Source organism: Berghia stephanieae, chromosome 1, assembly GCF_034508935.2.
Source record: "Berghia stephanieae isolate SIO BIC M18660-M18661 chromosome 1, UCSD_Bste_1.3, whole genome shotgun sequence".
In the NCBI taxonomy this organism is placed as follows: domain Eukaryota; kingdom Metazoa; phylum Mollusca; class Gastropoda; order Nudibranchia; family Aeolidiidae; genus Berghia; species Berghia stephanieae.
In genome coordinates, this window is record NC_088360.1 from 30,133,551 (window position 1) to 30,154,599 (window position 21,049).

Genomic DNA, 21,049 nt, shown 5'->3' on the forward strand with positions numbered 1-21,049 from the left:
ATCTCAATCAGATAATAATATGGTGACCAATGCCTACTTGAGTGTTCATTTGGGTTACCTTTGTGCTCCTTGAACATCACTATATATCTCAATCACATAATAATAATATGATGACCAATGCCTACTTGAGTGTCACTTTGGGTTAGCTATGTGCTCCTTGAACATCACTATATATCTCAATCACATAATAATATGGTGACCAATGCCTACTTGAGGGTCACTTTGGGTTACCTTTGTGCTACTTGAACATCACTATTTATATATATATATATATATATATATATATATATATAATATATATATATATATATATATGAGCCAAGGTCAAAAGGTGCCTGCCTGATACCAGTGTTAAGAAAATTTGATTTTTACTTAATTATGGGCTGTTTTCATTGGGTTAATGCTTGTAATCAATTGATAATATGAAGAAGAGATAAAATGAGATATCTCAACATACTCTGTTCAACAGAATATGGGATAAACAACTTGAAAGTGGAATTTGAATGCTGTTTGGCATGTGCTTAAAACGAGGTCAACGCATCACCTTTTAGAAATCATGTAGAAATTAAATGTGATGCTTTAGCTCACATGATTGAAATTTGACTAATAGTATAAAGTCAGAATTTACTTTTAAACGCAATTGCAGTATATTACATATCTATTAAGTTTCATAGAGAGTTCTTAAAAAGTTGGTGTTGCTTGTGACCTTTGGTGTCATCAAACACAGCACAATACTAAGACTCGACACGAAACTTTAAAGCTCATGTTTAATGTTTATAAAATGTTTTATTATGAGAAAAAAGCATAGATTTACTATCTGAACTCAAATCTTGGATTAAATGTATACCGTTTTGCCGATATTGAGGTTTATTGGTTTTGGTGTCATTTGTCACAAGCAACACGGCATGCGTGAACACGTGGAAGTTTGTTTCGTTAAATGGCGATTCGCAATTTTGATCCACCCTTCTTACCAGTCTTTGAAGTGCAGCACTTTCATTTGCCTTTCCAGCGTGGCTCCAGGCAGAAAAGGTAAGTTGAACTTTGGTGTCATCGCTATTTTACATTGTCACAAGCAACACTTGATATTGGATATTACAAAGTGCCACCAAAAAATTATGTTTTCAGCTATTATTCTATTTACAAATATGATATGACATCTCACATAAGACTGTGATTTTGACACAATTAATTATTTCCTTGTAATTCTAATTTTTTATGTTTCAGGGTTGTATCAATCAAGAAAAAGACAAAACTCAAGCTTTTGACGAATCCAGATAAAAGAAGAGTTGTCAAGAAATTTGATTTGATTTACTATTAACACACTAAATTAGTACAAACTAGTAGATTTGAGCAGTAGGGCGGCTGTTACCGTATGGTTACATGAATTCATTACCATGGCTGATATTTATCTAGTGTTTGTGTGACTTCTGGTACTTTCTGTGACCATTGGTGTCATTGGTTAAAATGTCACAGGTGACACTTAAGTTTGAAGTTTCTAATGTATTTCTGTTTTCATGTTCTTCAAAGCTTGAAATGTCATTGAATTACATTTTAACAGGCTATATTACATGTGTTCAGTTGTTATTCTTGATTTATTGAGGCAAAATTGCGTTCTAGTGCCGATTTTGACCCAAGTAATAGCAACAATGGTATTACTAATATCCAAGCATATTTCCAATTTGAAAGTATTTCGTTTCTTAAAATATTATTGAATTTCATTTTAGAGTAGGTTATTGTGCTTTTTTGACTGAAAATAATGATATATTATGGACGAAAGTGTGATTTGGTGTTGCTTGTGACATAAGTAATGGTGTCACCGGTCTTATGTCACAAGTCACATTCAGATGCTCTAATTTCCACGTATATTTCTATTTTTGAAGTCTTTGGTTTCTGAAATATTATTAAATTCCATATTTAAGTGTGGTTATTACACTGGTTTGACTGAAATTATTGATATATTGTCGAAATTGCAATTTGGTATTGCTCGTGACATAAGTAATGGTGTCATCGGTCTAATGTCACAAGTGACACAATGTCGCTAAATAAGATATGCTTTGGTCACATTATTTCCCAACATTTTATTCTAAAAGTTTCTGAACATTGCTGGTAATAAGAATATGCAATATTGTTGTTGTTGTTAATGTACAAACATTTTTATGAAATAATATATTTTCATTCTATGTTGCTTGTGACCGATGACACCAAAAAGCAACATTTTCTCCAATAGTTGGTAAAATTATTGTACTATGATTGTTGTTGTTGTGTCTTTTTGTCTATAACTTACTAAATAAAGTTTGATACTCAACAAAAATTATTTGGTTATTGAGTTTTTTGTCTCATTTTGGTGTCACCGGTCACAGGTGACACCAGCAACCTATAGGTATTGTTGACGATATTATGCTGCGTTAGACCTTAAAGTTATCTAAAGGGCCTTGGATTAATGAAGTACAGGGTTTTTTGCTACACATATAGAAACATGAATGGACTATTATGTCACTTTTATTTTGAGAAAAAAAATTGGCACCTTTTGACCTTGGCTCATATATATATATATTATATATATATTATATATATAAATAAATATATATATATATATATATATATATATATATATATATATATATATATATATATATATATATATATATCATCATCATCATCCATGGTGGCTTGTGCTCTTGAGTACGTTGCCGGTAAGCTGTCTCCACGAATCACCACGATCCTCTGCGGTGCGCATGAAATCTGTGTTGCTTTTTAAGTCATTAGATAAGTCATTCTTTGTCTTCCTCTAGCTCTCTTTCCTTCGATCATCCCATATGTTACCAACTTTTTTTTATTCCGTCTCTTCTCCACATATGTCCCAGAAATCGTAACTGCCTCTTTCTGATGTTATCGATCAGTATTCTTCCCTTTCTCACCTTCTCCAACACTTCCTCGTTCGTACACCTGTCTGTCCATGATACCCTCAACATTCTTCTATACACCCACATCTCAAATGCCTCTAACCTCCTCGTACATTCTTTGTCAAGCGTCCACGTTTCACAACCGTATAAAAGGGTACTTATAACATATGTTTCTACTACTTTCATTCTGGTCTTCAAGTTTAGGTTGTTGTTTGACACAACTGGTCGCATTTTATGGAACACGTTTTTTGCTATTGCTATTCTTTGTTTTATATCCTCTATGTCACGTGCGTCATGGGTGATGATAGTGCCTAAATATTTAAATTTCTTTACTTGTTTGATGGTCTCTCATTTGCTTGACAAGTGGAAGGTCGCGTTGTTGTTATTCTTTGAGACCATCTTGCATTCTGTTTTCTTAATATTTAGTTTCAGGCCGATCTCTTCACTTTTGCACACCACTATATCTAAAATTTTCTGCACGCATTCTGGAGAGTAGGCCATCAGAGTACCATCGTCTGCGTATCTTATGCTATTCATATTCTGCCCCCAAACGACGACGCCTTTCATATCTTCAATTTCTTTGAATATTATTTCACTATATGTGTTAAAAAGGGCCGGTGATAAGACGCAACCTTGTCTTACTCCCTTCTCGGAGTTAAAGAAGTACGATGTTTCATTATCCAGTTTGACACACGCTGTTTGTTTCCAAGTTTTTCACAAGTCGAAGGTCTTTACTGTCTATACCGATCTTTTCTAAGATTTTTAATAGCGTATCGTCCTGTACTAATCAAAAGCTTTGGAATAATCAATGAAGCATAGATAAAGTGATTTTTGTTTTTCGATTGACCGTTGCATTAATGTTTTCAATGTAAAGATTGCATTTACAGTACCCTTTTCTTTAACAAAACCAAACTGCTCGTCACTTATCTCTGGAGAGATCTTGCGCCTCATTCTTTCCATAAGTATTCTTAACATAATTTTTGTGGCCTGGCTCATTACGCTGATTGTTCTGTGTTGGTCACAGTCAATAGTACCTTGTTTTTTGGGTATCGCAATGAATACCGATTGTCTTAAGACATTAGGTAATTCACCCTTTTCATATAAGACATTAAAGGCTTTTGTCAGAATGTCTATTCACAGATCGTCGAGGGCGTCAATCAATTCTATTGAGAAGCTATCTTGGCCTACTGATTTTATATATATATATATATATATATATATATATATATATATATATATATATATATAATATATATCTTGGAAATCGTAGGCCAAGATATATATATATATATATATATATATATATATATATATATATAATATATCACATAATATGGTGGCCAATGCGTACTGGGTGTCCCTTTGAGTAAAATGCTAAGATTATAGATTCATGTGCAGTTTGGGACTCATATTCCCACTTGTACCAGGCATTTTATTTTTAAAATAGATCGTTTCAAGTAAACAGTAAATACATGAATCGGATAAATGTTGATCTGACAATATATTTTGGATTACCTATGTCACAAGATTTTTTCATTTTGTCGGGAGACATAAATAAGTTGTAAAGGAGTTCAATTTTGAAGATAAGCAAAGTGAGTGAATTCATTTAGAAATCGGTTAAATTTCTATGTCTTTCATAAATTGAGCGATTAGTAAATGACTCCTGATGGTTAATAAATGTCATTGTTGCTTGCTCAGGAAAGCTTTATTTCTTCAACTAACAGTCACAGATGAGATATACTACTGGGTTACCTAAGTCATTTATTTGCACTGGAAGCCCTATGGCGTAAAATAGAGTTTCATATATATATATGTATATATATATATATATATATATATATATATATATATATATATATATATATATATATATATATATATATATATAAAACTGTTTATAATTTATATATATATATAAATATGCATATATATATGTATGTATATATATATATATATATATATATATATATATATATATATATATAAAACCTGTTTTACGTTATATGTATATATATATATATTATATATATATATATATATATATATATATATATTGAAACTCTATTTTACGCTATATGTATATATATATATATATATATATATATATATAATATATATATATATATATATATATATATATATATTCAATCAAAATATCAATCAAAAACTCAATTGGTTTGTTGACAAGACATTTATTTGACATAGAACACAACAAATCTTGTGATATGTGCTATAAATTGCTCGTAAAATGTATTGTATAAAAATGAATAGAATATCTTTTTAATGTGAATAAACAACGACCTAAATACATTATACGGTATTAAGTTAGTTCTTTACAATGTTTTGAATTTCATGGATTCTTTTTTTTTTTTCAAAGCTGGTATACTCAATTTTGTTCAGTTCTTTTTACAATCCACAGTTCATAGTAGCTTGGTACTGTCAACGGGCTTAACTTCGCTTCAAAGGAAAACTTTGCTTTTTGAATTAGAGTATAATATGCAACCCACGGTCTCAAAATATTATCACGATCGATAATCAGGAGGTTTAGAGTTCGATTCCCCAGTCGAGGCCGACTGGTTTTTAGGGATGTTTTCATTTTCTTATAAATTTCTCTCTCCTGTGTCGGACACTTGTTCTAAACTTATTTCTTTTTTGCTCTTTATCTTACTTAACTGCCAGTTGTTAATTTTTCGCTTCATTATTCGTGTCGGACCGGATCGGTGAATTAATGATTTAGCTGAAAGGAAATACCACCTTTTTGCTATTCTTTGTACTAGAAGACATATTTCTTGAATATTAAAAAAAAAACCCAAAACATTTCCACATCCTAAGGAATTGAAATTAACCGGAAAGTTTCATATTTGTGGCTTTAAATTGACTTTCCAGCACCAGGTTCCAACCGCCATGATGTTGATGGTCGGCGGATCAAGCCTTTGAATTCTCGATTTTCACGATCAGCGGATCAAATTCGGGACTTCAGAGGTTTGATCCGCCGACCATGGAGATGGTGCCTGGAGACGCTGGGTCATGTTTCCTGTTTTGTGGCAAATATTTTCTTTGATCAAAAAGTCAGTTCTTGTTTAACGAGTTAATTGACGTACTCTGGATAAATTTAGAATTTAGAAATTTGGCCAGAAAAATCATCCTTCAAAAATCGATTGATTTAAACGACTATCATCTTTGGAAAAACCTGGGACTTCGCGAGTTTCCAGGTTTGACAGTTTTTATCTTCCAAGATAAGGATAATTTAAATGAAATCATATTTCAACACTGAGTTTTCTGGCCAAGTATTTAAACACGTGTCTTTCAAGAGTACGGCCTATAGGGAATGACAATGGGTGACGTCCAATCAAGGGGCGCTACTCTTCCGCTAATCTCATTCCCTATAACAAGTTAATTAGGAAAATGACAGCAACAAAGCTCAGGTGACTCAAAATGCTCAGAATTTACAAAGGTAGTTTTCCTTTGAGGTAAAGCTAGCCCAGTTGACAGTATTTGAATTGGTTTCACACTGTTCTACAATTTGAAGTATCGACATCGAACGCATTTTTAGCCACAAGTTTAGAAAAGCAAAAATAATACAAAGTATACCAATCTTTACTTGGTGTTTTCTTCAATTCAGTTCTGGCTAGTGTACAGTCTTGGTCGAATTCCCAATGGATCTTGACTCCAGTAGGCGCATCAAACTCCCAAATTATTTTCTGTCGGGATAAAAAACATTAATATTGTTATTATTATTATTATTATTATTATTATTATTATTATTATTATTATTATTATTATTATTATTATTATTATTATTATTATTATTAATATTATTATTATTATTATTATCATTATTATTTATTATTATTATTATTATCATTATTATCATTTATTATTATTATTATTATTATTATATTATTATTATTATTATTATTATTATTATTATTATTATTATTATTATTATTATTATTATTATTATTATTATTATTATTATTATTAACAGCTAAAATCTGTTCATTCTACAATTCATTTTTCACCATGCCAACTGTATTGTTTGTATAGAATTATCTCAGCAATATGGTCTTTGTTTCCGTGTAGTCTTTGTTTCCATATTTTGACTTGACTACATGTGTTCATAACGTAATTCATTATATACACATCGCTTTGAGATGTTTGGTTTATGAAAAGCTAAAAAAGTGTCAAATATTATTGTTTCTACTGCCACTACTCCTACTACTACTTCTATTACTACCCCACTACTACTACTACTACTACTCTACTACTACTACTACTACTACTACTACTACTACTACTACTACTCTACTACTACTACTACTACTACTACTACTACTACTACTAACTACTACTACTACTACTACTACTACTACATACTGCTGCTACTACTACTACTACAACTACTACTACTACTACTACTACTACCTACTACTACTACTACTACTACTACTACTACTACTAATAGTACTACTGCTACTACTGCTACTACTACTACTACTACTACTACTACTACTACTACTACTACTACTACTACTACTACTACTACTACTACTAATTCTACGTTTAGTAGATATTGCTCTAAATAAAAGCTCAAGTCATAAATCTGGAAGCTGAAAAGTTGGACGGCCTTCATGGCGAGAGACAATTAATTATGCATGTCCAGTTGGGACTGAGATTAGTAACATAATATAAAAGTTCAAGTTCGAGTTCAACGCCTTTATCTGCAAAGGCAGCAGATTCTAGTTGTGCTCACACTACTATGTAATGACGATTGACCCAAGGTGCAAATTCTGAACCGCACTCGGAAGCTTCGTCACAACGCACCGTGCAAACACATGCTGTGCCGTTTCGGGCTCGTTACTACAACGTGAACATGTTGGACAGGTGGCAAGTCCCCACCGATGTAGAGCGTGCTGTTAAGCAGGTTCTCGACCGAAGTCGATTGGCTGCCACCCAATGTCTCCTCTTGCTGACGGAAAAGCCTTGCAACTTCTCCTCCAGTTTCGAGGAGCCGATGTCCCCGCCCCCTCGAGTTATTGAATTCGTCCAAACCGATTTTCATATCGTATATACATCTCTGTCCGAAGTAAGGGTATCTACGTACAAGGGTTGCCGGGACATATTTTGGCTCGAGGGGATGGGCTGGATTGCTGCCATTATCGTTCTTGCTTCTGTCCCATACTGAAGCGCAAAACTTCGCGATGGAATAGCATAGTGCCAAGGCGGACGTCCTCAGGAGCGCTTGACTAGCAACCAAAGTTGATCCCAACAGCTTCCACAGAAGACTGTTGCGTTTCTCTATCTTCCGGGAAACTCTTTCGAATGTATTTCGTATGGGAGAAGATGATCCCCGACGAGGACGTTCATTTTACGAGTGTGCCAGCCACTGCTTAGGTGAAGTACTGTGGCCACGGTTTTCGAAGTGTTCATCTTCAGGTACCCCTTGTCGAAGTTGGATTTGAGTCTGGTTATATCCTCACTGAGTACACTTCCTAGTCGGGTCCACACTTTACTTTGAGTAAAAAGTGCCCAGTCTTCCGCGTATCCCAGCCTCAGGGAGGAAGTGTTTGGCATGTCGCTAATATCGACATAAACAACATTGGCGCCAGAGCAGATACCTGAGGGATCCCATTCTAGAGTTTCCTAACTTTATTCATAGTGTTTCACAGTGCGACGTGGAATTGTCTATCTACTAAGATTGAAGAGAAAAACTTCAAGATCTTTTGCACATTATGATCTTTGAAAGTTTGAGCATTAGATTTTCTCACCAGACTGTATCGTACGCCGCCGATAAGTCTATAAATACAGCACGAGTTTGCTGTTTCTCACACACTCGAGTTTGCTGTTTCACACTCTTGCCTCAATATGCCCTGTTCCGTGGTGCACCTCCCTTCCTTAAACTCGCTTGCTCGGATGGCAGGGCAGCGTCTCGGACCGGCCCTCAGCTATTCAATAGAACACGTTACAAAAGTTTGTACAAGCAGCTCAGATGTGATATGGGTCTTTAACTGTCGGCCTCAGTTTCCCTGGCGTCAGGATGGCAACTAGCTTAGCGTGCTTCCACAATTGTGGAAGTTTTCCTTTTTTCAAGGACGTCAGACATTGCCTCTGCTAGCCAGGCCCGTACCTTGGGACCCAGTTGCGTCACCATATCGGGATAGATGCCATCTATTCCTGATTCCATGCAGTTCTTGACATCGCTTATGGTTGCGCACACTTCTCGGGGATGTCAAGTCCGACAACTCCGTAGGGAGTGAGTCGTAAGGTATGCCTTGCGGACAACGCGTTCGAAAGACTGATTCTTTAATTTCCTGGCGATTGTGTCTGCCTCACATTTTGGTGCAGCCTTCCAATTTCTATATTAGTTGCCAAGCGTGGCATCTGGAGTGTGTAAAGTCAAGACTATCCAACGATCTACTGCCACCGTTGCTTCCTTCATTCTGCCAGAGAAAGAAGTAGTCTATCGGCTACTGGATCTATTGGTACTCCTTGTACAGCTTTTCGACGAGGGTAAGATCACGTGTATATTCCTTATGGCGGGTGTCCCTAAATGGGCCCTTGGCTGCAGGAGCGTACACTAGGTGTAGATCTTTACCGTCTATCTATGAGTGGAACTGTTTAACTGCCTCATTGCAGTCTGGGTAGACCCACTCGGGGTGGTGGCTCTTAAAGTCTCTCAGACAGACGGAAGGATGGCTAACCACCGGGACCAGTGGTGTAGTTCAAGTCGTCTAGGTCGTTTGTAGATGTGCAAATACAGCCCACCCACCCTCTCGGAAGTTCTATTGACCCCGTTGCGCTGTCTATGATTCTGACCTTCGAAGGCTCTTTAGCTTAGACGCTAACCCCCTCCCCCCCCCCCTCCTTTGAGTCTCGAAGTGTCCTCTCGCTGGACCATCGCATAGCCTGAGATCTGGAATCGAGAAGATTGCACGCAGAATAAAGATAGGTCTTCTTTAATAGGAGAATATCGACGCTATGGAAGTCGAGTAGCTTTGACAAAGGCTCATTTTCAGCCATACTCTAACTTTCGGTATTGAGGGACAATAATATGTGTGTCTGGTCGTGAACCATGGTTTTGCATTTTCCAGCTTAAAGGCGAATTACCCATCACTGTAGATCTAATACAATTAAGTGGTAACTATCTCCATTATTGTATTGGATGCATCTTTCTTTCCGCCTACTCTCCACTCTCCAGTGTTTTCCACTGCAACAATATCGGGGCCTCGTTAACGCTTCCTGGTTCGTGCAAGTTATTGTTTTTGACAAATCTCGAAGCTCCCCGTTGAACTTGTTCGATTTTCTTGATGTTCCTTTGCTGGTAGGGATCCCACAATGTTCACGCGCATTTCAATACGGGTCTGACTAACGCATTGTATGCCTGTTCTTTCACCTTTGGGAGGCACTGGTATAGGTTCCGCCTTAGTAAGCCAAGGGTACGATTTGCTTTTGCCTCAATATTATCACTATGTTGGTCCCATTTCAGTGAGTTGTTTAGTTGGATCCCAAGTAGGGTATTGTGTTCACGTGTTTAATAACTGATCGCTAATTTGGTAGTTATACTTAATTTGCTGTTTGTTGTTTTTTATTGACATTACAAAGCATTTCTCGTTTTGAAATGTCATCTGCCAGGTTTACAATTCATGATCACTTATTCCTGGAAGAACTTGCATGCTTTGGATGATTTCAGGAAGTGTGCTGAAGATAATGTCAAGTGTGTTTTCCCCACGAGTTGATTCCAATACTGTTTGGTCATGTTGAAGTCCTGGACAATTTGAAGCATCTTTTCAAAGGATGTGCACTAACAGCTATTTTGCAAAACGAAAGAATTTTAACAAGTTTTGGGATAGGCATGACGGAAACATTGAGCATTGTAAACCCATGGAAGTGAGCGAAATAATAGATCATATTATTTGTTTATAAACTTAGTTGGGGCTCCCGATTGGTCAGTATGTGGAGTATACGAACCACAGGCAAAGTGACAGATATTTACCTCGGGTGCAGTCGAGATTTTTGAGCATGAAAACTTAACTTTCATATAGCGCAATATCAACAAAGCGTGGTCAAAGCGCTTTAAAATGGGGTTCCCAACCAACAGCAATAATTAACATATAGGGCGAGACATGATTTCTGTTAAACGATTTTACATTTTTTTTTACCGACAGAGACAACGCTATTAATGACCAGGTGCTCATTTTACACCTGAACATGATAAAGGAATGTGAGTAAAGAGCATTTTCCAAAGACACAACTATGCGCGGCTCAGCGTGGGACTCGAACCAAGAACCTTTTGATCTAAAGGCGAGTGTCATACCACAAGACCACATAGCCACCCTCCGCTGTTCACCCAGAACTGAGCTGTGAGCTGTAAGCCATGATAGATCTTAAAATAGTTTGCGATAAACTTTTGTCATGTTCAAAAGACTAAGCAATCCATTTTGAACAAAAGTCCGGCTCAATTTGCCTCAAAAAATTACCTTATTATCTGGGATTAATGTTGCGGTGGATGGGACACATTTTTGGGTGAATTCAAATTCAACTCTGTTTCCTGTATATATGTTACAATTCCCAGAGCTGTCCCATCTATATTGCGTCGTGGTATTGCCGTCATAATAAACCTGGTAATTGTTGCCATACGAGAACCCTTTTTTCTTTGTAAAATCCATCACTATTATGACAGGATTTCTCGACAAATCTTCTACAATAGTTGTAAACTTGTCTTGTAGACAACAACGCTTCGGAACCTTTCCATCAATGACAGTGGGAAAGAAAATCATTGTCACCAGTAAAAAGAGCTTCATCGTTTTCTGGAGGCGGGGCTGGATTGTTCTTGAACTGAAATTAATCAGTGATTAAAATTAATATAATATGACACATTGCCCAAATAAAAGGTATTGTTATTTGCACGTCAGTGATCTCAATTTGTTCTGGGCTCATTGTTGCAAAATATTGTCCATTACAACAATGTTAAAGAAGCCTATAATTTAGTTATTAGTTATCAGACCTGCTAATATGTGAACGTCGGTTGGGACGAACAAGTAGTAAATAAGTTAATATTATGTTGTGATGGTTAGAAATAGAGTGGAGTTCATAAACTCACTTAAAACAAATCAAATTGTTAGATCTTAAGCACTATTTCGTCTGCCATGAATTATCATCTTTAAATGCTCTGATGATCCACTCGGGTTAAAGCATTGTGCTACCAAATTGTAAACAAAGCTATTCTGGTCGACTTTGGCGGGGAGGGAAAAAGGGGCGGAAGACAACAAAAGGAAAGAAATGACACTGTCAATAATAGTTGTAGTATAAATATGCCAGCCAATGAAAAAAATACCCTAAATAAAATAAATGCGTTTTACGTGAGTCCAGCAACTTTACTGAGTAAAAACCGATATGCTACAGGAACCGCCACAAATATAGATGAAAAGAAGCTCTATGTCCCATAACGTTTTATTTTTTGGCATAAAAAGTGCATGCATACAGGTACGTGGAATGTGGATGGAACGAAAGGAGACGAGGGAAAATTTGAGAATGTAGGGGGAATTAGGCTAAAACCGTGCAAATTCGGGTTGAAAGCATGAAAATTTGCATACAGGTTGCTAAGACCCATAGAAAAAACATCTGATATAGAACCACTCTGGCAATCAATCATAACGTATCGGTTAAAGGCCTTAGAATTTACCTATTACAGCTATATTAAACAAGGGAAATAACTGCGTAAAATATATATTTTCTTCATATTCATTGTATTACGGAAAATTAGGCTAAAACCGTGCACATTGGGGTTGAAATCCTGAAAATTGGCATATAGGTAGCTATGACCCGTATAAATAACACCTGATATAGAACCACTCTGGCAATTTATCATAACAGTGCGTTTTTAGCACTTTTATTTTTTCCTATATAGCATTACTTATCCGAAGAAATAACAACGACAATGCAATGTGCGTTCTAAAACTTTAAATACACCGGTACCATTTACGGTAGCTAACTGATGGTTATTTCATGTTGTAACTAGTAGATAAAAGCGGGAGAGGGGGAGAGGGAGTGAGCGGGAGAGAGAGAGAGAGAGAGAGAGAGAGAGAGAGAGAGAGAGAGAGAGAGAGAGAAGAGAGAGAGAGAGAGAGAGAGAATTTTACTCATTACTGTACTAACCTAACTAGTAGATAAAATAGGAAGAGGGGGGAGAGGGAGTGAGCGGGAGAGAGGAAGAGAAAGAGGAAGAGAGAGAGAGAGAGAGAGAGAGAAGAGAGAGAGAGAGAGAGAGAGAGAGAGAGAGAGAGAATTTTACTCATTACTGTACTGACCTAACACCCCCCCCCCCACACACACACCCCGCATCTACACAAGTCCGTGCAAGGCAAACCGGACCTTAAATACTTGCATCGGGTGCCGATACATTCTCTCTTATATGAACATTTGATGAATTTTTGGGACACTTTTGACAATTCTGGAGATAAGCTCCACAATGGTTCATGTCGATCGTCACATTTGTTACAGGGTTCTCTTCTATAAAAGATATAATGTTAGCAAAAGCTCGACTGCTTTCAAGAACTGTGACATCATATTATCATCAGCAGTGACATCTTTTAAAGCTTGTTTTTTTAAGTATCGTGCATGACAAATTTTATGGTATAGTGCGGGAGTGTGCCTCCTGAGTGACTAAATCTTCTCCGGCAATTAATGACAACATATCAGAATCTTTTATAGATAACGCTATTTCAGGAATATTTTCTTCCATATCTGTTGTCATTTCAGAATGGAGTACTCCCGATTTCATGTTTTTACAAAAAAAAAAGCACGTTTGTTTATTATAGCCAACCTCTAATTTTGAACGTTGACTCATTATTCTCGTGGGTTGCAAAATATATTCATTCGATGACTCCTCCAAGTCAAATGACAAAGTTTGGAATTCTTGTAGGGCAATTCTTTTAGATTTTAAAAATTCTAATCCCCTAATTTTGTTGGCATTAAATTTTACACGACAATACTTATGCCACTTAGCATCATTATGTTTTAAGCTTTCAATAATCTCATTTCTTTCTGATGAATTAAAAAAGATAGATACGCCCAACTTGTTTTAATCACAAACCAAAGAATGGAATTGTGTTAAATCTTCAAAAAGAGTTTCATAGCCTTGCCCTTTGTCATACCTCCTCGACTTAGAGGGACATTATAAACGGTCTGTGTTATCTTGTTGGCATATCAAACACTTGTCCCATTCTCTGGGAGCAGTTCTTTTTGCTATTGTATGTGTATCTGAAATCATGCATTCCTTTATTAGGCATATGCAATATTCTTTCATTACTCTCTCTCTCTCTTTCTTTCGTTCTTTCTGTTAAAGACCCATCATCAGCAGGCAAAATGTGTGCAATGCCTTACATAAGTACACAACAGTACAGATAGAACATTCTCCCATTGTCCCTTTGCGATAAATAACGTAAAGTAAATAACTTGCCACAATACAGCATCATAGTGATTGATGATGATGATGATAATGATGATAATTATAGCAATGTAAGTGGTATGCTGACTCTTTACTGTCATCAAGTTTGACCGAAATAGGTTTTAACTCACGTAAAATGATTATAGCAGTATTTTTGGAAAGAAAAGAAAACAGGAGGAGGGGAGAAGGAGCACTGTCCTTTGTCAACACCGGTCATCGGCATTTATTGAGCTGTGTTCTGCTAGTCTGTTTTGTCTACCCCTCTGCTCGTCTTCCCGTCTGCCCGTCCGTTTTAGACCAATTGATTATACTTATTAAATCAGATGCAGAAAAAATCTCATATTATAGAATATTGCTCGCTAGACGTGAAATTGAATAATATTTACGATTAAATAATTTGTATGGTTCGTGAATCGAAAGTAAAGGGAAAGGAAAACATCCGCTTCGACGCTAAAAATAGTCACCAATGGGAATCCAAAGGATGACGTAAAACAACCTTTGGCGGCTTGCCTCGAGTGTTTACACAATAAAAATGAAAGAAATTATTGTCGTCCATTTCAAAATTTTCTCATCTTAAAAACCTTGTATCTCAACTAATACTGATCTCTCAGAGTGGTTCTATATCATAAATTATAGGGTTTTTCATATTCTACAACATATGTAATTTTCATGCTTTCAACCCTGTTTGCACAATTCAAGGGTTTTTTGGACCTAATTCCCCCTACTAAAAAATATGTCAGGTTTAACGATAGACTTTGTGGAACCCGATGGGAATATCATGGACTAGAAGGATACAAAACCACAAAATAAATGTAGTATCCATAAGGACTTTTTCTATTGACCTTTTTATTCTACATTACGTGCCATGTAATTTATACTATGTACTTTTTCTCAGTCAATTTACAATAGTATTATACTGTAACTAATTCTTAGCTTTTAACTGATCTTTTTTTCTTATATGTTGATATCAATATACCTTTTCTTGATATTTATATCTTTACACTTTTATAATCTATATGTCTCTTAATTTACACTATGTAAGTATTCTTACAGCTTACAATATTATTACACTATATATATCTATTACCAAATTTTAATTTACCACATTATATTTACGTATATTATGTTTATGTATGTATCGTTGTCGGCATTTTATACGTCTGTACAAAAATTTTCTTTTGGATTAATTATTATTATTATTATTATTATTATTATTATTATTATTATTATTATTATTATTATTATTATTATTATTATTATTGTTATTATTATTATTATTATTATTATTATGGATGCCCATTGTATGGCCTTAGTACTTAACAAAGAAACAAAGAACGCCTTGCTATCTTGGGAACCAGAAATAATCATTAAAGCATCTTTCCAAGGTAAGAATATCACAATTGTGCAGATCTAAACGCCAAAACAAAAAAAAAAGAAAAAAAAAACAAACAAATAAAAAACAAATAAAAAACTAAACAAAAGACAACAAAACAAAACAAAGCAACTGAATAACGACAACAAAATGAACCAAAACAAAAAACAAATAAACAAAAACGCCCAACGATGAGGTAAAAAGGTTCAGTTTAATGTGTTGCTGCACCAGACTGTGGACAAGATACCAAGCCATGATACTGTCATGCTAATCGGGGATTTTAACGTCAAATTATAGAAAAACGATGGATGAGAAGGAGCAATTTGAACATTTTGATGCAGTGATGGCCGGAATGGGAAGGAGCAATTTGATCATTTTGATGCAGTGATGGCCGGAATGGGAAGGAGCAATTTGATCATTTCGATGCAATGATGGCCGGGGTGAGAACGAGTAGAAAAAAAAAACTTAAGCTTTTATATAGAGAAATATCCACTAAAAGTGCTGAAAGCGCTTTATAGAGGGTCCATGACCAACAACAATACGTAACACGAAGGAGACATGACTCCTGTTACGTGATATCACAATTTTTTTTATCCCGACAAAGACAACGCTGTTAACGGTGGGTTACACCTGAACACGTTGAAAGAATGTGAGTAAAGGGCCTTTTCCAAGGACTCAACTGTGCTCTGAGCATGGCTTGAACCCAGGACCTTCCGATCCCAAAGCGAATGTCATACCACAAGACCACAGAGCCGCTTGCGTGTTACCTACAATATAATATTAAAGTTATGAACGCATACGCTAAGCATAAAGACGAACACAATAAAGCACGGATATCGCCTGATGGGGAAACACAAAACAAAATAGACTACATTTGCATAAGCAGAAGGTGGTCAAGAGCAGTGCGCGATGTCAGAATAAAACGTAGTGCTGATATTGTCGCTTGCCATTAGCTCGTTCCGGGAAAAATGAAGCTGAAATTAAAACGATTGTCAAAAGCACCAGCAGTAAAACCACTTAATATTGAGGCAATTTCCGGGCTTGGTACAATAGGCATACTCAAATGAGTTTCAGCACAGACTCGAGACACTTTTGGGAGTATGCCAAAGGGAGACGACCGTGGAGGACCAATGAGAGGACTGAGGGATACAATGTTGAATGTCACAGAGGCACTTGTGGGAGGAAGCGTCAGATGAAGTCAGAACGATGGATTTCGGGGAAGACGCGGAAATTGATCGATGGCAAAAGAAGATGTACCAAGATAGGAAAAATAACGGAGATGGAGGCACCAAAACAGAGTGCCAAAGGCTTGCTAAACTTGCTAAGTTATATGCGAGACGGGGAAGGAAAAAAAAGGCTAAATCAAAACAAAACCGAGGCACAGACACCTGCAGATAGAAATGGCACAAATACTTATGCAAAGTAATAAGAGAACGATCAGGTGGAGGTAGTAAAATAACACACGTGCCCATAAAAAGTAAGGAAGGCGACGTCAACAACAAAGGTGAAGAATTCAAAAAGGGGCATCTAGATCACGCATTTCCAAACAGTGTTAAATCAATAGAGACTAAGGCGAGAGTTAAATATTCATTATTATAAAGACACTAACATTGACAATGTAATGGGTCCAGTTGAAATTGAAGAAACTAAAAGTGGATATTGCTCTATATATAAGCTCAAGTATATTTCTCGTTTGTCTATTGTCAGGGAATCCATCATTTTCGCTCTGTCTTCTCAGGGCTCTCTTTCCCGTAAACTTTCTGGTCACACGAGACAAATCACACTGTTCTTAATTTCTGATTTTATATTGTTTCTTGCTCTTCTCGTAAGTATTCTTAGCTAAATTTTGGTCATGTGACTCATTAAGCTTATGGTGCGAGGAAATAACATTCAGTTACTGCCAGTTTCTGGGGGGGGGGGGCAATGAAAATTGACTCTAATAGGCCTGATGGGATGTGTCCTTTTAAGTAGACACCCTTCCATATTTCTGTAAGGGCAGACAATCCAATACAGACCAGGAGACCACTCCAATTTACATGACAACATCCATTCAACTGATTTTTAGAAAGTGCTCAACAGCGTTGACCAGAAGACAAAATGGAAAATCCTTTTGGCCTACTGAAGCCCCTCAAAGCTCATAAAGGTGACAATGGCACTATATGAAAATACAAATTGCTATATTAAGAAAAATAATTCAGACTTACAACATTGAGGCTAGGGTGAAACAAAGGTTGTATATTGTCCACTTTTATTCTCCGTCGTGATTGACGAGAAAAAGTCGGGAAAACTGGAATTATAATCGGATACCATCCATTTATGACCTCAATTTTGCCGATTAAAATAGGAGTTACCTCAAGCGGAATACGGCACAATAAGCGCGCCAATGACATACGAGAATAAGTTCACACTGTATGATATCCTACACCAAAAGTTCAAAATTGTGTGTACCCAAGGAGAAAATTTAGCTTCAAACTCGAAAATGAAATCATAAAAAACGGAGTCCTTCACATACTTATGTGTCTAATAATATTTGCAACACCGGCAGCTCGAACCAAAAAGAACAAGAATAGGAAAGGTAAAAAATGAAAAAATGTTCCATCTGTTTCGGTCGAACAACATCAACACAAAAACAATAATGTAGATTTATAATGCCATAATCGTCCCTGTCCTGTTTACACGGAACTTGGCAGATGTACGAAGGGGATACAAATAAATTAAACGCGTTTATCGGGAGCTGTTTGAGCACGATGATCAATGTAACTTGGAAAGGTCGGGTCAGAATGGAGAAGTGATGAAAAGAACGGAGCATTGGAAATTACGACAAAGTACAAATTGAGAAATAATTTGAACTTACCAAGGAGCACAAAACTTTTATCGAACAGGTTTGTTGGAAATATTTCTGAATTAATTTCATACGCGAAAACATCGATTCTTAAAGCAGAAATTGAGCCCCCCACTCCACTTGTCGAAATTGACGTTTGTTTACAACCAATCAAAAGTGCACACTGCATTCAACGATATTGACAGATCGACCAATAGAAGCTGTTTATCTGTTAGTGAGTGGCACGACTGCCCATCCCCCTGATACTACGCGATGCGAGTGAGGGCTTTCTGTGTGGCGTTTGAACGCGCAAAATGAAACACCTTATTTGTGGCCCATTGCTGCTATATGGTAATAAATCCTGGTGAACCTTATGCTGAACAATGAATATCATGTCAATATGATTAGATATATAAACTCTTAATTGATCTGGATGGTAGTAACATTATTGATCCGTCTAAATTACACTTAAATATTCAATCCAGGGCTCTTCTTTTTATCTTTTTAAATTAAATTTTCCTCATAGAAATCATTTGAATATATTACCGTGTTGAAGGGATGTATCACATATTGTGGGGTAGACAGTTACCATCAACTCCACTCGATGACAAACAGGTGATGGTTTGGCCTGGGGAGAATCGCTCTGAAATACACGGCGTTTGAGTAAACCGCCATCTGTGTTAGTTTTTTCCACGTGCTGTCGATAGTGTACGCTTGGCTAAAAACTTCACAACATTGCCATCCAGAAGTATAACGGACCAACACACAAAACGATGTGTAACCTTAAAGGTTTATACTCTGGTTAATACAGTTTAGTGAGAATTGGATTCAAGCCTGATGTCACGTCGCCCAGCAACGCCGGCCATCGTGGTTCTAAACAAAGAAAATCAATACTTTTTATTCTTTATGCTGGCTAAAACTTTTCATATGTCTTGTGATCAGAATATGTAAGTCAAAACATGATCAGATTTATAATGTTTTTTTTTCATCTGTATACGCTTTTATGCTCGTCAAAGAAATATTTCATAAGGGCGTCCGCCATTGTTCCGATAGTTTAGAGCCAGTTACTAAGTTACCATGCGTGATTACGAGGGAAGTGACGTTACCACTGTTGAAGCGTATAGATAGTTCGAAGTTCGCGTCTCTCAGGCCTTTGTTATTGTTTTTGCCATCCGCGTTTATGAGTAATTCTCACTAAACTGTATTAACCAGACTATAAACGATCACTGTTACACACAATTTGTGTGTTGGCCAGTTACACTTCCGGATGGCAATGTTGTGAACCTTTTAGCCAAGTGCATACTATCTATTACTCATAAGCGCGGATGAAAAAAAACAATAACAAAGACGAGAGTATCTATAGATACTGTGCGCTAGGCTAAGAAACTCACAACATCGCCATTTTCTTAGCTAATCGCACAGCATCAATAGATCTATATTTGAACTATAAAATAATAACAACATCCACCAGCCGGATATAACGTGCCAACACATAAAACTATGTGTAATCTTGGAGATATGAATAACCAGTCATACGTGCTACCATTAAACCACAGAGGCTCCCGATAGTTGGGCCAATTTTAATTCTGACATTGCTACAAGGGTATCTACGCGTATTGATGCTGTGAACCCTCGCTTGCATCTCACAAAACAAACATTGAACACGAAAGGACGAGGACGAAGATATCTCAGCATCTCCAGATCTGGTTTTGAAAATATCGAATTGAGAAATAAGGAGCAGGCACCAGTGTCAGATAATGATCTGAACACGTGTATATGAATGGTGCCAGACAAAACAAGGATGAAAATTACAGGGAAAAAACCCATCCCTCGACTGGGGATCGAACCTCAGACCTTCTGATTGTCTGACACCGTTCATAAACACTTTTTCAGATCTTTATCTTACACCGGTGCCTTCAGAAAGTTAAAAACTTGAGCTTTCATAAAGCGCAATATCCACTAAAAATTCTCAAAGCGCTTTACAAGGGGTCCCTTGGCAACAGCAACACTTAACATTTAAGACGAGACATGACATGTTACAACGATATTACATTTTGTTTCGGACAGACACAACGCTGTTAACGGCCAGGTACTCATTTTACACATGAGTACGGTCAGAGAATGTGAGTAAAGAGCCTATGCGAGGCTCGAACCCCTAATTCACGATAGACAAGCGTCCTCCCGGAAGGGTAGCAACCAATTAATATTGTCCGTTTCACGCTATAGAAACCGGGACAAACACCGTGTCCATGGGCCTCACAGCAGCTCTGAATGATGAAACCTGTTGATAAGTTATCGTAGATCCACGGGACATTCAGGTAGACAATGACAAACCTTTATGTCAACAATGTGTCGACGGTTGTTTTTCATTTTGAATCGGCAAACCCAACTCTGTTCAAACATTGTCTCCGTTTTCAGACAGATATGCAAATTTTGTTTATTCGGAATATTCAAATCAACAAGTTTTAGAATGAAAAACCTTGGTAGGATTGGTGAAAAACAACCTC

The 21,049-nt window shown here is 36.6% G+C and overlaps 1 long non-coding RNA gene across 1 annotated transcript; it reads right to left on the minus strand.

The window, feature by feature from the left end:
- Positions 1–5,096: 5,096 nt before the first annotated feature.
- Positions 5,097–18,795, minus strand: LOC144963712 (uncharacterized). The gene is made up of 3 exons (XR_013643671.1): positions 18,576–18,795; positions 11,381–11,738; positions 5,097–6,604 (listed from the first exon to the last, which is right to left on the minus strand). It is a non-coding gene; the product is annotated as an uncharacterized LOC144963712 (long non-coding RNA).
- Between the last annotated feature and the right edge of the window lie 2,254 nt (positions 18,796–21,049).